The sequence below is a fragment of the Schistocerca serialis genome, chromosome 9 (assembly GCF_023864345.2).
Source record: "Schistocerca serialis cubense isolate TAMUIC-IGC-003099 chromosome 9, iqSchSeri2.2, whole genome shotgun sequence".
In the NCBI taxonomy this organism is placed as follows: domain Eukaryota; kingdom Metazoa; phylum Arthropoda; class Insecta; order Orthoptera; family Acrididae; genus Schistocerca; species Schistocerca serialis.
The window spans coordinates 303,158,551-303,177,403 of NC_064646.1; positions in this window are offsets into that span (position 1 = coordinate 303,158,551).

Here is an 18,853-nt window from a genome sequence, read left to right on the forward strand (position 1 = left end):
TAACCATCTGCACGAACAGTTCAACGACGTTTGCAAAAAGATGGTTCAAATGGCTCTGAGCACTATGGGACTTAACTGCTGTGGTCATCAATCCCCTAGAACTTAGAACTACTTAAACCTAACTAACCTAAGGACATCACATACATCCCTGCCCGAGGCAGGATTCGAACGTGCGACCATAGCGGTCGCGCGGTTCCAGACTGTAGCGCCTAGAACCGCCACTCCGGCCGGCAACGTTTGCAGCAGCATGGACTATCAGCTTGGACACCACGGCTGCGGTTAGCGTTGCGCTGCATGAAAGACAGGAGCGCCTGCGATGGTGTACTCAACGACGAACCTGGGAGCACGAGTGGCAAAACGTCATTTTTTCGGATGAATCCAGATTCTGTTTACAGCATCATGATGGTCACATCCGTGTTTGGCGCCATCGCGGTGAACGCACATTTGAAGCGTGTATTCGTCATCGCCATACTGGCGTATCACCCGGCGTGATGGTATGGGATGCCATTGGTTACACGTCTCGGTCACCTCTTGTTCGCATTGACGGCACTTTGAACAGTGGACGTTACATTTCAGATGTCTTGCGACCCGTGGCTCTACCCTTAATTCGATCCCTGCGAAACCCTACATTTCAGTAGGATAATGCACGATCCTTCCCCCCATGAACCGTGGACCTTGCCGTTGGTGGGGAGGCTTGCGTGCCTCAGCGATACAGATAGCCGTACCGTAGGTGTAACCACAACGGAGGGGTATCTGTTGAGAGGCCAGACAAACGTGTGGTTCCTGAAGAGGGGCAGCAGCCTTTTCAGTAGTTGCAAGGGCAACAGTCTGGATGATTGACTGAGCTGGCCTTGTAACAATAACCAAAACGGCCTTGCTGTGCTGGTACTGCGAACGGCTGAAAGCAAGGGGAAACTACAGCCGTAATTTTTCCCGAGGGCATGCAGCTTTACTGTATGATTACATGATGATGGCGTCCTCTTGGGTAAAATATTCCGGAGGTAAAATAGTCCCCCATTCGGATCTCCGGGCGGGGACTACTCAAGAGGATGTCATTATCAGGAGAAAGAAAACTGGCGTTCTACGGATCGGAGCGTGGAATGTCAGATCCCTTAATCGGGCAGGTAGGTTAGAAAATTTAAAAAGGGAAATGGATAGGTTGAAGTTAGATATAGTGGGAATTAGTGAAGTTCGGTGGCAGGAGGAACAAGACTTCTGGTCAGGTGACTACAGGGTTATAAACACAAAATCAAATAGGGGTAATGCAGGAGTAGGTTTAATAATGAATAGGAAAATAGGAATGCGGGTAAGCTACTACAAACAGCATAGTGAACGCATTATTGTGGCCAAGATAGATACGAAGCCCACACCTACTACAGTAGTACAAGTTTATATGCCTACTAGCTCTGCAGATGACGAAGAAATTGAAGAAATGTATGATGAAATAAAAGAAATTATTCAGATTGTGAAGGGAGACGAAAATTTAATAGTCATGGGTGACTGGAATTCGAGTGTAGGAAAAGGGAGAGAAGGAAACATAGTAGGTGAATATGGATTGGGGGACAGAAATGAAAGAGGAAGCCGCCTGGTCGAATTTTGCACAGAGCACAACATATTCATAACTAACACTTGGTTTAAGAATCATGAAAGAAGGTTGTATACATGGAAGAACCCTGGAGATACTAAAAGGTATCAGATAGATTATATAATGGTAAGACAGAGATTTAGGAACCAGGTTTTAAATTGTAAGACATTTCCAGGGGCAGATGTGGACTCTGACCACAATCTATTGGTTATGACCTGTAGATTAAAACTGAAGAAACTGCAAAAAAGGTGGGAATTTAAGGAGATGGGACCTGGATAAACTAAAAGAACCAGAGGTTGTACAGAGATTCAGGGAGAGCATAAGGGAGCAATTGACAGGAATGGGGGAAATAAATACGGTAGAAGAAGAATGGGTAGCTTTGAGGGATGAAGTAGTGAAGGCAGCAGAGGATCAAGTAGGTAAAAAGACGAGGGCTAGTAGAAATCCTTGGGTAACAGAAGAAATATTGAATTTAATTGATGAAAGGAGAAAATATAAAAATGCAGTAAGTGAAACAGGCAAAAAGGAATACAAACGTCTCAAAAATGAGATCGACAGGAAGTGCAAAATGGCTAAGCAGGGATGGCTAGAGGACAAATGTAAGGATGTAGAGGCCTATCTCACTAGGGGTAAGATAGATACCGCCTACAGGAAAATTAAAGAGACCTTTGGAGATAAGAGAACGACTTGTATGAATATCAAGAGCTCAGATGGAAACCCAGTTCTAAGCAAAGAAGGGAAAGCAGAAAGGTGGAAGGAGTATATAGAGGGTCTATACAAGGGCGATGTACTTGAGGACAATATTATGGAAATGGAAGAGGATGTAGATGAAGATGAAATGGGAGATATGATACTGCGTGAAGAGTTTGACAGAGCACTGAAAGACCTGAGTCGAAACAAGGCCCCCGGAGTAGACAATATGCCATTGGAACTACTGACGGCCGTGGGAGAGCCAGTCCTGACAAAACTCTACCATCTGGTGAGCAAGATGTATGAAACAGGCGAAATACCCTCAGACTTCAAGAAGAATATAATAATTCCAATCCCAAAGAAAGCAGGTGTTGACAGATGTGAAATTTACCGAACTATCAGCTTAATAAGTCACAGCTGCATAATACTAACACGAATTCTTTACAGACGAATGGAAAAGCTAGTAGAAGCCAACCTCGGGGAAGATCAGTTTGGATTCCGTAGATACACTGGAACACGTGAGGCAATACTGACCTTACGACTTATCTTAGAAGAAAGATTAAGGAAAGGCAAACCTACGTTTCTAGCATTTGTAGACTTAGAGAAAGCTTTTGACAATGTTGACTGGAATACTCTCCTTCAAATTCTAAAGGTGGCAGGGGTAAAATACAGGGAGCGAAAGGCTATTTACAATTTGTACAGAAACCAGATGGCAGTTATAAGAGTCGAGGGACACGAAAGGGAAGCAGTGGTTGGGAAGGGAGTAAGACAGGGTTGTAGCCTCTCCCCGATGTTGTTCAATCTGTATATTGAGCAAGCAGTAAAGGAAACAAAAGAAAAATTCGGAGTAGGTATTAAAATTCATGGAGAAGAAATAAAAACTTTGAGGTTCGCCGATGACATTGTAATTCTGTTAGAGACAGCAAAGGACTTGGAAGAGCAGTTGAATGGAATGGACCGTAGATATAAGATGAACATCAACAAAAGCAAAACAAGGATAATGGAATGTAGTCTAATTAAGTCGGGTGATGCTGAGGGAATTAGATTAGGAAATGAGGCACTTAAAGTAGTAAAGGAGTTTTGCTATTTGGGGAGCAAAATAACAGATGATGGTCGAAGTAGAGAGGATATAAAATGTAGGCTGGCAATGGCAAGGAAAGCGTTTCTGAAGAAGAGAAATTTGTTAACATCCAGTATAGATTTAAGTGTCAGGAAGTCATTTCTGAAAGTATTCGTATGGAGTGTAGCCATGTATGGAAGTGAAACATGGACGATAAATAGTTTGGACAAGAAGAGAATAGAAGCTTTCGAAATGTGGTGCTACAGAAGAATGCTGAAGATTAGATGGGTAGATCACATAACTAATGAGGAAGTATTGAATAGGATTGGGGAGAAGAGAAGTTTGTGGCACAACTTGACCAGAAGAAGGGGTTGTTCTGAGGCATCAAGGGATCACCAATTTAGTATTGGAGGGCAGCGTGGAGGGTAAAAATCGTAGAGGGAGACCAAGAGATGAATACACTAAGCAGATTCAGAAGGATGTAGGTTGCAGTAGGTACTGGGAGATGAAAAAGCTTGCACAGGATAGAGTAGCATGGAGAGCTGCATCAAACCAGTCTCAGGACTGAAGACCACAACAACAACAACAATGCACGATCGCATGTTGCAGGTCCTGTGCGGGCCTTTCTGGATACAGAAAATGTTCGACTGCTGCCCTGGCCAGCACATTCTCCAGATCTCTCACCAATTGAATACGTCTGGTCAATGGTGGCCGAGCAACTGGCTCGTCACACTACGGCAGTCACTACTCTTGAAAAACTGTGGTATCGTGTTGAAGCTGCGTGGGCAGCTGTATCTGTACACGCCATCCAAGCTCTGTTTGGCTCAATTCCCAGGCGTATAAAGGCCGTTATTACGGCTGGAGGTGGTTGTTCTGGGTACTGATTTCTCAGGATATATGCACGCTAATTGCGTGAAAATGTAATCACATGTCAGTTCTAGTATAATATATTTGCCGAATGAATACCCGTTTATCACCTGAATTTCTTCTTGGTGTAGCAGTTTTAATGGCCAGTAGTGTATTTGTGTCAGATTGTTATATAAGCATTTTGTAATGTATTCATAATCTTTGTATTAGTTTCAAGCATTAGTCCAAGGTCGCCTTCATTCCGAAGGTCGAATGGCTTCCAATTTAAGTAATTCAGCTATTTTGTCTACATGACCTGCGAGAAATGAGCCATAGACGTATCGTGAAGATCTTTCCACAGATGATGACTATCTGGATAAGATTTTAAGTAGCTGATCAGTGTACAGAAGGAGATGAAATGAATTGAACTTGAACTGAAATGTCCTTTTCTCTGCTTCGAATGTTCTCCAAAGACGTCAGAGACGTATCTGTCGAAAATCAAACGACCTTACAGTCAATAAGACAACCTTTCAATATGTCCAATAATTTTGTACGGATTAAAAATTGGACATGGTCGAACAATAGCTCATCTTTTCAGAGGGACTGTATATGGTGTCCTCTGGTGAAGAGAAGCGGCCGCAGCCGCCACAACAGCGGCGGTACTGACTCTGGTGAGCGAGGACTACTGTGCAGCAGTGAGCGATGCGACATTACTTTCTGTCCATCCCCTCGCCTCCCCCGCCCCCCCACCCCCTTCCCATCCAACCCACCCCGCGACTCTCCTACTCCCTTGCTCAACCATTCTGCGGGCTCCTTCGGCAGTAATCCATACATCGCGCTCCGGGGCGCGCCTGGCGTGGGCGTTTTGTTATGGAGCGCGGGCGCAGGGAGGAGATTGCGGGGAAACCAGAGCCGATGCTTATCTCTTTTCATTTCTGCGTCCTGCGCGAACAATAAGAGATTGGTCCTCGCTCGCATCAACCCTCAGCCTCCCCCCTCTGTGGGGGGCGCGTCGCCAGTCCATCGGGACAGCGCTCGCCTGCCTTATCTGCGTCTGCGTTCTGTTCCCGTCGGCCCATCCCCTGTGGTCGCTGACAAGCAACACACGCCTTCCTCTCTGTCCAGCTACTCGGCGTGTCGAGTCACATTATTATGACCACCTGAAAGTTTCCAGCCTGGCGGCCATTTCCAGCGGACAGCAATGAGGCAAGATCGAACGTGCTGATTACTACTCCAGCAACATCTCCGGTAATACTGAATGCAGGGTTGAGTACAGCTGTTCAAGGTGCATGGGAATGTTCGGATGACTTATATTGCTTTTAATAATTTTTATTTGCTTCCGAGTCAGTTTTATTAACAAGATCCTTTGTATAAATCATGGAGACCAAACGAGCATTAAAAATGAGAACTAATGTCCCGATGGCATCCAATGACCATAATATATCATCGATCCAGATTTGACAGATTAAAACAACGTTGATAAGTCTTCTTAGTTATTGTCCTATCAGGTGCTTCCTTACCACAAATATCACATCAGCACACACACAGGAAACGTTTTACAGTGTATCACACAAACTTGATGCATTTTCGAACAAGAACACGGCCACATCGTGTTCCAAACACACAATAAAACTCAATCATAACGTAAATGAAGTTACCTGTAACATCGCAAAAAACTACTCTCATAAACAATGATTTGGTGGCGATAAATATACACAGCAAGAGTTATGTTTCTTCAAAGTGATACTAACCTGAAACGAATCACTTCTTTCACATATCACTAACTGAAATGAAGCAAATTCCGTGGATATTGGCAAATTTCGACAGCACAGTGTTGTTAACTGATTGGTTCAATATTTCTCTGAGCACTATGGGACGTAACATCTGAGGTCATCAGTCCCCTAGAACTTTAGATCTACTTAGATCTAACTAATCTAAGGACATCACACACATCCATGTCCGAGGCAGGATTCGAACCTGCGACCGTCTCGGTCGCGCGGTTCCAGACTGAAGCGCCTAGAACCGCTCGGCCACACTGGCCGGCGTTAACTGATTCTTTACAAACATAATAACTAATACTTTAAAGTCAAAAAAATCTGTAGGTAATTGGTTTCATTTCATCAAATATATCACCAGCCCTTGGCGAACCTGCTTTAAAATCGTATGCTCTACAGGATGTTTCAAGAATTGGCAGCAGAACTTTAGGAATGGATTGTTCATATACCGAGAACAAATAAAGTCGAGTAAACATGGGCTCTAAAGTATATACCTTAAGATTTATGAGCACTTTTTCGTGTTCCATACTGTGAGACAAATCTCTTTTACTTCAAGCTCTTTGCTTTCCATACTTTGGGGGGGGGGGGGGGGGGGGGAGGACAGTGTCGACCAAAACAAGAAGAAAATGTCCCGTAAATATGAGCTCTAAAATGCATGCCTTAAGAGCTGTGAACACTTGTTCAATAGCTCTAAAGGTAGGCATTTTAGAACCCATATTTACTGGACATTTTCTTCGATTGATTATATGTCCAAAATTTTGCCGTCGAGTGTTGAACCACCCTGTATATAAGTCAATACACTGTACGTCATACGAGGAAATGGTGAAGTGTATCAGGAGATTACAACAATCTTATATATATTTCCCATAAACGCAATTCCTTTTCGTCATGCAGTGCACCTCAGTTCTCGCCTTTCTCACGTCCAAAAGTTAGCATGGCTATAAAATATCCCTGAATCGAGCTCTCTTCTGCGTGACACAAAATCTAGCTGAAAGCTCTCCGCTTTTTTGATTTCTCGTGACCTCTTACTTCATCCAGGACATTCCACGCATTAATCAGATATGTGTATTCCCCGGCGTTGCACCGGAAACAGAACTTTGGTAGGCATGCCCCGATTACTTCATGACGCTCCGTCTCGTTGCGCAGAGTGGCAGACGGTCTACTGTCAACGGATAGAAACAGTTACTGTTTACCATAGGAGAAGCAGCAATTACGTTTTTCATTGTAGTTGTTTCTCTGATAATTATTATTCTCTTGTAAAAAACATAGACAATTATGCAGTCAACAAATGGCATGACATAAAGATAGTTTAGTACCTGCGTATTTATCCCAACCTTTTGTTAATCCATTTCCTCCTTCCCCCGGTCTGTGTCCATCTTGACCATCCATTTTCTCTGTCCACTTCCTTCAAGCCCCCACGCACTTTCCATCTCCTCCACCCGCATTTCTCTGTCAATCTGCTGTTCCTGCCCCCCGCCTCTCCCCCCCCCCCCCCGGCCATCTGCTCCTTTCCCCTGTGTCAATCCCCTTCTCCCGTCTTATTCCATCTCTTCCTCTCCCTCTCTTTATCAATCTCCTATTCCCGCTATCCCTTGTCCATCTCCTCCTCCCTCATCTCTCCGTCCATCTCTCTCTCTGTCCATCTCCTCCTCTTACCTTACTCTTTCCATCTCCTCTTCTCCCCTCTCCTTGTCAATTTCCCCTCTCCTCCACCTACTCCTGTTCCAATCGGTGCCTATCTCCTCCTTCCCCTCGCTGTTTATGCATCTCCTTGTCCTCCACCCTCTCTCTGCGTTATCACATTCACCCCAATAGGAGGCTTGTGGTTCTTATCTCTACAGTATATCTATCCAGAATGTATCTAATTTGTGTAGAAAGTTTGAGTGAACTCAGTCCACAGATTTAATGAGCTTCTTACCGGAGGCTCTGCCAGAATACACACATGTGAAATACATTTCACACATGCTTAATATATTTATCGCGTATTTTACACGTATTTCACTTGTATGACTAGCGCATTGCGGTCTGCAGTTGCATTTTCATGCAGCTCTATTTTATAATGCTGAGAAGGGACATTAAGGGGCTCCGGAAAGGCTCAAAATCATGAAAAGTTCAATTTTTACTTTTTTGCGTTTTCTAAATCTGCAGACTATTACCTTTTAATAGATATATAATTTATTCAATTCTGAAGACTACAACTATTTTTAAATTTTTTTTTGAAATGTGTTCTACATGGGCGTGACCCACTGTGGCGCTGTTAAACTGCTGTCAAATGGTGTTATTATTAACGTCCGTGTTCATCAGGTACATTTTAGTGATGTGAGATGAAGTATGTGTTGTGGCTAACCTGTGGTGGTTCAATATATATCGCTGGTGTGATTGTCGATTGTTTCATGTTTATTTACTCTGTCGTTATCTCGAAAATATTCGTAATTAATTCTGTTTCTTGAGTCTCTGTTTTGTTGAAGTATAATAATGAGTAAAAGTAAAGTTATTAGAAATCCTCTGAAGGCTTTTAAGAAAAGGAGAAATGTTGGAAAGCCAAAGGTATGTGTTATTACTGTAAACAATAAAGATGATAACCAAGTGAGTGAACCTAACCTCTCAAGTACACCTGCCCATAGCAGTCAAAGTGGGAAAGAAAGTACTTCACAGAAGAAGCTTGGTTCAATGAGTAAAAACTATGAATGTTTTATGGGCGATTCGGATGTGAATGAAATATTTGATATGTCGGTTCACAAAGGAATTTTTTCAAACTGTGTAAGAATTATTCATTGTAGTGAAGTTGGTCTGGAACTCTCCATAATAAAGCACGTAGGACTTACTAGTGAAATACAACTGAAATGTGATAAGTGTTCATACATGACCACCTTTTGGAACAGTGTTGCAGTAACTGCAACTGAAGAAAATGGTAGCAAAATCTACGAACACAACAACGAGCGATGCTTGCTTTAGACAAGGAACGCCTTCGGGCTGCAGACAGGGCTGTAAAGAGTCTAGAAATACAAGCAAGAGTCAACAGGAGGAGGAACAAGAGGAAGCTGGAGGAATATTTTGCAGAGGATGAAGATAATCCATCCTATGGACTTGGAATGCACTAAAAAGTTAATCCAATCTTTGTCTCTCGATTCCCAAAACTTTTATTTTCTCATACTAATTACATGTTTTCTAAGGATCTTCCAAACATATTTGTTTCAAACTTTCAGTAAAGTTACACAGTACCTTCTGCATAATTTAACACAGCCTTTTTCCAAAAAACTGTATATTTTTGAATATATAAATAAAAAATTGCAAAAAAATGTTGTGAATTTTCATTACAATTGAAAAAAAAAATCGTCTTTAATAACTGAACTAAAATTTTGTAAAATCCCTGTGTTAAGTTGTAGCCCATATTCCAATAAATAATCTGTAAAAAGTTCAACTTCCTACCTCAAATACTTTGTGAGGAAAGATGTAATTTATAAGCGTTATTTTAACATTGCAAGTATAGGGCGTTGCGGAGCCCCTTAATACGAGATTTGATGGACGCAATAAATAGAAACCAAACTTTTAATTCTCGATGCATCATTAGTTAGCCGGCCGCGGTGGTCTAGCGGTTCTAGGCGCGCAGTCCGGAACCGCGCGACTGCTACGGTCGCAGGTTCGAATCCTGCCTCGGTCATGGATGTGTGTGATGTCCTTAGGTTAGTTAGGTTTAAGTAGTTCTAAGTTCTAGGGGACTGATGACCACAGTAGTTAAGTCCCATAGTGCTCAGAGCCATTTGAACCATCATTAGTTACTCAGTGTTCACATGATAACTGTGCTAAACCCAGGTTCAGCTGCGCTTAAATTATGTACGTTTGTGTGTGTGTGACTATTCTGTTAATAATTACGGGTTAGACTATGCTTCAAATTTCATTCTGGGGCTTGAAGCTCCATATTTAATACTGGGCTTAAAAGTTTAGGGCGCTTACATTTACAGCTCATGGGAGGTGTTCACTTCTTATCACAGCACACGACGTACGAAGTGTCTTCAAGGTTGCGGCCGTGCCGGTTCGCACCAGCGACGAGCCCTTCGCCGCGGCTCTCATCTACGACCGCCGGCGCATTACACGGCGTTGTTTTAGTATGCAAAAGTTTCTGACCCCCCATTACCGGGAGGTCAGCCCATCTCGCCTGTCGGCAGCTGGTTGAGAACTCGGTTCGCAGGGACTCTGCGGCGAGCGCGAGCCTCGGCCCTGACGCTCGCAATTACGCCCATAGGCGTTCCCGGCGCCGCACCGCATCGCACACGACACCGCCTCCCACGTGCTCATTACGCGTGAGGCGGCGTTTCCACACGCGGTCCGCAGCCGCAGACTGCGATCCCCCGCACTCGCGTCCCTCACTGTACGTACGCGCAGCCCGCCTCCGTCGTGAAATTGGAAATCGCTCTCCGTGCGGTAATTCCTTACGCCCGGCGCCTGACCCCGGCGACATTAATCGCCGCGTCGGGGATTACAGCGCGCCGTAATTCGTCTTTTTTAAACGCTGCGTCGGCCGCTCCGCGCAGGAGTCATTGTTCCCGCCTCATCAGACACGCCGCGCTCGGACAGGTGGGTCGCGGCGCACTTCAAACAGGCGAACGCGTCGTGAGCGGGGGCGTGTCGCATCGCCGCGCTATTGTAACCAAATGACAGAGAGATCAAAAGGCGGCGCGCTGCATCCCTGCACGACGTTGCAGTTGCATCACGCAATTTTCTCTCCGTTCTCGCTGTGAAATTGAGGTGTTTGCTTTCCACCCCAAATGAACGGGTCGGAAGGGCTCCGTTATCGATGAAATCAAATAAACAGTCGCCTGGGAATTGCCAGTGGAAACTGATGGTAGTGTTTTCTGACAACTGCATAACAGATGAATTACTGTTATCAGGTACTTTTATTATCAGGGAAGGGGAGGAGAGTACCGCCCCGTGGCCATTGCAGCACATTAATTCTTTCTAGGATCTGGTGGTAGGTTGCAGGACGTTAAGGTGCCTTGCAGGTAGTCTCATTGTCATCCTGTTACGTGAAAACATCCTTGCAGTCACTGTTGTGGCCGAGAAAGTACTGTGTTTACTCTATGATTGGAAGTTACATTTGATGGCCCACTAGATGAACATGGAAACGAAATTTAAAAAATAACGATTCACTAGACGAATGCTGAAAGGCAGTTTTATAAAAATGCTAATGATATTGCCGCTTAGGAAGTAAAGTCCAGAGCACAACTTCAAAATTTTAAACGAATGTATCTGTTTGTGTGTGAGTACATTGTCTCGCTGCTATATGAGTGAACAAATTCTTCTCGGGCTTCCGGCCACGTCAGCTGATTAAATTGCCATGCGCTTTCGACCTAGCTCTGCTCGGCCATTGTCAAGTCGTAAATGGCTGTTAATCCTCGAGAGGTATTCCTAAACGGAAACTACTACGGAAGCGACGACAAGGATAATGAGGAAAAAATCAGAGCTCGTAAAACAGTCATTACTGGAAGAGGCCATTAGTAAGAATCTCCTTCCTCAGGTGCCGAAACTACGTACGCCTAACGGGCTGCCAAAGATACACAAAACGGATTCTCCGTTTTGCCCTTCCCCCCAGTGGGTCACCAACTTACAGGCTGCCAAGACATCTGACAAGCCTCCTTACACAGTATGTAGATCACTGCGAGCAGCACTTCAAGAACACCGGCGATATTATAAACGAAACTGAACCTCTGCATCTCTGGCAGGGTGATGTAAAAGTCAATTTTTATGTAAGCTTCCTATTTACTCGCATTACTGTCAAAGACTGTGACAACCTCCTGTCCCAGTTATTTGATAATAAAATTGAGGGTTTGTTTAAGCACACATTGAAAGTGTCGTATTTTCTATATGGTGGCTAGTATTTAGGCTAGATGTACGGCATGGGGTAGGAAGTCCGTTAGCTCCATTCATAGCCAATCTTTAAATGGAGAAATTTGCAGATATTACTCTGCACACGGTTTCCTGCTAAATGATTCAAATGGCTCTGAGCACTATGGGACTTAACTTCTGAGGTCATCAGTCCCCTAGAACTTAGAACTACTTAAACCTAACTAACCTAAGGACATCACACACATCCATGCCCGATGCAGGATTCGAACCTGCGACCGTTGCGGTCGCGCGGCTCCAGACTGTAGCGCCTAGAACCTCTCGGCCACTCTGGCCGGCGTTTCCTGCTAAGCCGAGGTGCTTTTGTCGTTATGTCGATGACACTTTTATCATCTGGCCGAATGGGCCAGGAATGTGGCATTCACGACCATGTTAGATTTACGACGGAAGTAGAGTCAGATGGTGGATTGCCCTTTCATGATGTCCTCGCTCGCCGGAAAACCAATGGACACCCCAGCCACAGTGTCTACGCGAAACTTACAAACACGGATGGGTATTTGCACGTTCTGAGCCACCACCATCCGATAAAAAAAGCATCGCGTTCTGAACAGCACCCTTCATCGTGCTGAGGTTGTCTCAGACGCTGGAAATCTGCCACTAGAACTACGTTATCTCCGAAAAGTAGATCGGGAAAATGGGTGCAACCACCGCCGGGTAACACTGGACATTTATGGTGAGACTGGCTGTAAAATCACCACCAAAGAAGAGAGCAAGAAACTTGCGATTTTGCCTTTCCGTGGCATCGTGTCGGAAAGGATCAGCCAGCTCTTGAAGAGGCACAACATTTCATGAGAGTTCAGGAGCCCAACAAAAATACGACACCTCAAGAAGCCTGTGAATGGCGCTCTAGGCCTTGAGCGCCTGGAATGTAGAAAACATCATGTCATCCTAGCTGTTACTATGTGAACCAAACAGTACGCACTGTGGAGCAACCCCCGGACGGAACACGAGTGTTGCTTACGCCAACGCTGTCCTAAAAATATCAGCCGTGCCGGAACACGATTTGGAAAATCGACATGGAATTCTATTCTACGGCGCATCTGCCGTTATGAGGACGAAGGTATTTTGGGATAGCGTTATATCAGAAGCTATATAAATAGAAGTATCTGAAAACACTATCAGTAACGATGCCAGTTTGCAACTCAGTACAGCATGGAAGTCGGCAATAGTGAGGCTGAAGCGGGCGCAACGGACGCGGGAGGAAACCATTGCCACATTTGGCCAGGGAGAAAGCACCGGTGACGTCACTGCCAGCAATGCGGCTATTTAACAACGATGCTTCGGCGATACTGCAGTGATTTATCATTTGACAATGGTCGAGGGTGAAAACTCGTGGTATTTTAACCACCTGATGCGGTCGGAAGACTGACAAAATTTTGTTATTCATGTTTATCTTATTATGCTCCTCAGGTATGGGTGTATGTGTTGTCTTTAGGGTAAGATAGTTTAAGGTAGATTAAGCAGTGTATAAGCCTAAGGACCGATGACTCAGCAGTTTGGTCCCACAGTCTTTAACATAAATTTCCAATTTTTTCTTATTATGCCACCACGTTTTCCTTTGCACGTTGAGATGGGTGGTATAACACATACCAGTGTCATATAGTATGGGCTATGCAAAAACGACTGGTTTTATTTCTGCAGTGGATGATGCCAAGATTACAGAGGAATTCAATAGGAGAAGGTCACAGCAAGTTTCCTGAAACGACCACAAAATTAGACATTCAAGATGTTCAGTGTTTGAGAGCATAAAACTTCAGTGCGGGCACCTTTAGAACTGTACAGTGTATCAAGAACTACAATAGAACGGACAATTTCTAGTAGACATAGGGGCCTACTAAACCTCAATTGGGTCATTTCAAAAAAGCTTTTGAGTAAATATATAAAAACGAAATTGATACATACATGAAAGATGTAGATGTACAATCATGGCAGGATTCTTATACTTTTCTGTGTCCTTATGGAAACACTCAAATTATCACACAGATACAACAAAGAAAAGAAGATGACGAAAAAGTTTCTACTAAGAATTGCTGGATAGCGACACAGTGCTAATCTATACGGGGTGGTCCATTGATAGTGACCGGGCCAAATATCTCACGAAATAAGCATCAAACGAAAAAACTACAAAGAACGAAACTCGTCTAGCTTGAAGGGGGAAACCAGATGGCGCTATGGTTGGCCCGTGAGATGGCACTGCCATAGGTCAAACGGATATCAACTGTGTTTTTTTTAAATAGGAACCCCCATTTTTTATTACATATTCGTGTAGTAAGTAAAGAAATATAAATGTTTTAGTTGGACCACTTTTTTCGCTTTGTGATAGATGGCGCTGTAATAGTCACAAACATATGGCTCACAATTTTAGACGAACAGTTGGTAACAGGTAGGTTTTTTAAATTAAAATACACAACGTTGTAAATAAAAATGGGGGTTCCTATTTTTAAATAACGCAGTTGATATCCGTTTGACCTATGACAGCGCCATCTAGCGGGACAACCATAGCGCCACCTGGTTTCCCCCTTCAAGCTAGACAAGTTTTGTTCTTTGTAGTTTTTTCGTTTGACGCTTATTTCGTGAGATATTTGGCCCGGTCACGATCAATGGACCGCCCTGTATGTAAATGTAATCTATAAATTCAAGGCTTTCTATAGGTTTCAAAATCTCTCGATTTGTTTATGATGGATAATAATAATAATAATAATAATAAAGACAGATCCTGTTCCTATATCACTATAATAGTCTGTGTGGAGACTACATTGTAAGTAATGGCAATACATATGTGTATATCATACAGTACCACTTATGTGAGATATTGGCCAAATAACTGCAAGCAAACATGGACAGTTTACTTTACTATTTAATGTTTGCTGTCAATTCAGTACCAAATAATATACGTAAAATTTTTCAAAAATAGGACGCCGTTACGTACACACCAGTTATCACAAATATGAACGGTAACGTTTTGCTGCGTTTAATGTAATTTTAGTGTCGTTGCGAGCCATTCTATTTAACCAGAAACACTCCGGCAGAAAATTCTAGGTAAGTTTTAGATGCTAGGAATCGTTGCTTTCTCGTTTATTCGTTTTCATTCTGTGCAAAGAATAAATCTACCGTTGTAAATTCTTTGAAAATCATGTTATAGTTCTTACCAATAATTAAACTTCATTCAGTAGTGAGACATTCATGACCATTTTTTCCAAATTTTCTCAGTCCAGTAAAAGTTTAAGTTGTTTACTTGGGCAGCGACCCTGGACTTGCGTAATGTCATGATGTCGCTATAAAATAATATTGCTATAAAGTATGGTCGCTTGTTACGTTTGTACGCTGCAAGTTAGTTACCTAAATAATCATGAAACAGCACACAGAAAATGTATAATCGTAGAGGACATTACCACAGCTCTCCATAGTCAGTAAAGAGACTAACAATCAGACGAGGCAAACCAGTGCGATGCTCGTTATTTTCACAGAACAACACATTGAGGTAGGCCACTGTGCACAACGGCAACACCATCACAGTGAGAACAACAAGCTTCGGTGTGCAGCAGATAATGTACTTATTATTAGTGGGTCGTATAACCGTAGAAAAATTGTTGGGGAATTTAAAGGACATTGTAATATAAAGAGGTCGGAGTGCTATGGATTTTTATTTGTTCTAATAATTTGACACAATAAACGAGTAGTTAATAGAGAGCAAAGTTTTCTAAAGATCGATACTGAACTCACACAAAATGATGCCAATACTGACATGTGGTGTTATAGCTACATTGTAGAATATTGACTTTTGGAGATAGAGATTGTGTAGAAAAGTTGAGTCTTGCAAAGAAGACTGCAGCAACCAGTCGCAGTTAATAGTGTTAATTATTTACACATATAGCTCCTTTAGAGACTTAGACTCGACAGGCACATCTGCCTACAGTTGTTCACGTTTAGATTACACTTTTTGTTGCTTACATTAGAAGTCTCGAAAGACTGCGGTGCCTTCTGGGCAGGCCACTGCATGTTAATACCCGTCAGGCACCTCCTCTTTCATTTTGCTTCGGTGTTTACCAAAATTTTATTCGCCTTCGGTGAATCTAAATTTTTCCTGACTGATTTAAATCTGATGGGCTACTAGGGTTAGGTTAAACTACTGACTGATCTCACAGTACTTGCATTACTTGAGTAGCAGTAGTAGAATTAAACTCGGCTATAGAGTCAGATTTTTGGACGCTGGAGGTGACCATTGCATTAGAGGCAGCTTTAGAATTTCACCCGAGCAGCAGCCAAGAGGTAATTTAGGAATAGATCAATAGTTAATGCACATGCACCAACAGAGGAAAAAGATGATATAATTAAAGAACAGTTCTACGAAGACTTGGAAAAAGCATGCTGCGCATTACCTAAATATGACCTGCTGCTAGTAATACGAGATTTTAATGCAAAAATAGGGAGGAATGACCATCCGTATGGAGTATCTGGAAAATATTCACTACATGAAGAAAACAACGACAACGGAGACTTACTATGCCAATTCGCAGCAAGGAATAATGTGACTATTAAAAGTACCTGCTTCCCACACAAAAGGATCCATCTGGGTACTTGGAAGTCTGCAGCCAATGGAGTAGTCAATCAGATTGACCAAATTTTAGTGATTGCACGCACTCCACGTCAGTTACGGATGTACGGAGCTGCAGAGGACCAAACTGTGATTCAGACCACTTTGTGATAAAATCAGTCTTGAGAGAGAAACTGTTACTAATAAATGGCAACAGAATAGGAAAGGTAATGAAATGGAATACAGACAAACTGAACATCCCTGATGAAGTAAAAAAAACCAAGTAACACTAAGCAGAAAGTTGAGCAATGAAGAGACCACAGTAGGTTTAAAAAAGCCATTAAGGACGCTGCAGAGGAAATAATAGGCATAAGAAGGAACAGAAGAACCCAGGAATGGTTTGATGAAGATTGAAGGTCAGCACTAGAGGAAAACAACAGGGCAATAATGAAAGTGCTACAGAGAGAAACCAGAAATAGTGTGGAACAATATAGAGAATTAAGGAGAAGAGCTAACAGACTGTGCAAGAGAAAGAAAAGAGAGTGGAATAAGAAGAAATTTCAAGAACTAGAAGTACTAAAGGAACAGAGTGAAACAATAAAGTTCTATCATACCATAGCCGAATGAAGAATAGATTCCAACCAAAAACAGTGGCCTGTTCCAGTAAAGATGGGAAAATGATAAGGGAGGAAGGACAGATAGTGGGAAGATCGGCAGAGTATTTCAAAGAGACACTAAGCACCAGCCTAGAAAATGAAGAGACAGCCACACAGGAGGGAAGAGTGGAGCTGGAAGTAGACAATGAAACCAATGAGGCAAGAAAGCCAACACTACAAGAGGTCTCCCAGGCTGTGCACAAGTCAAAAAACAATCGAGCCCCTGGGGAAGACAGCATAATTGCTGAAATAATAAAAACTGGTGGTGAGGCTGTAATAAAGGAACTGCACACATTAATATCAGATACAGGGGAAACAGAAACTATGCCAGATAATTGGAAAATTGGAATAATAATCCCCATTTATAAGACAGGGGACAGAACAGCATGTGAAAACTATAGACGTATAACACTCCTAAGTACAGCTTATAAGATCTTCACAAGTATATTAAACGAAAGGATAGAGAAGTGTGCAGAAGGCATACTAGGGGAATATCAGTGTGGCTTTCGGCCAGACAGAGGAACAATTGATCAAATATTTGTGATAAAACAATTGATGGAAAAGTTCTATGAATATGATATAGATCTGCATTTCCTATTCATCGACTCCAAACAAGCCTTTGACAGCATAAATCGGCAAGAACAATACAGAGTACTGAAAGAAGTTGGTATATGTGCTAAATTAATAAGACTAATCAGAATGACAACGACAGAGACAAGAGCAAAAGTAAAGGTCCTTAGAAGAACAAGTGAAAGCTTTGACTTTAATAAAGGTGTGAAGCTAGGGGATAGTCTCTCCACTGTCCTATTCAATGTAGCCCTGCATAGTGTAGTAAATAAAATCAACAAAAGAGGCACCATATTTATGAAAACTAGCCAGATATGTGCATACGCTGATGACACTGCTATAGTAGGAAGAAATACCAATATATTCTTAGAAACATACCGGGCAATGGAAACAGAAGCCTTAAAAATTGGCCTCATAATAAATTAAAACAAAACAAAATATATGGTAATGTCACAATCTCAGGCCAGAAGAACCCCTAAAAATCTAAACATCAAAGGGAAATGCTTTAATGGAGTGTCCTCTTTTAACTACTTGGGAGCCCTAATAACAAATGATATAAGTATTGGAAAGGCTATAAGGGCAAGAATACAAGCAGGAAACAGAGCTTACTTTGCAAATATGCAACTTTTCAAAAACAGCTTTGTTACAAGAAAAATTAAACTGCTAATATATAATTCCCTAGTCCGCCCAGTTATCACATACGGCTCAGAGGTATGGACGTTGACAGAACACGATAAAAATGCACTAAGAACCATTGAGCGGAAAATACTACGCAAAATCTATGGGCCAATAAGTGAGGAAGAAGGCTGGAGAATACGCTACAATGCCGAATTACAAGAGTTAATACAAGGCAGGGACATAGTAAAATTTGTGAAATCACAGCGAATACGATGGCTAGGACACTTGGAGAGAATGGTAGAGGATAGAATTCCAAAGAAAATGTTGAAAGGTGTGATCCATTCAGTTAGGTGAAAGGGGAGACCTAGAAGAAGATGGATCGACAAGGTAATAACGGATGTCACCAGTATGGCAGTCCAGGGGTGGAAAAGAGCAGCAAATAACAGAGTAGTGTGGAGGAAGATTGTTGAAGAAGCTAAAGCTCACCAAGGGCTGTAGTGATACTGAAGAAGCCAAGTTCTCAGCACCTTCTCATTCCCTTTCTATTCACTGAAACAGGCCGTGGCACCTGCAGGGCAGTGGTTTATGAGCCATCAATCTGGAAGTCCACCTTGTTCCGAT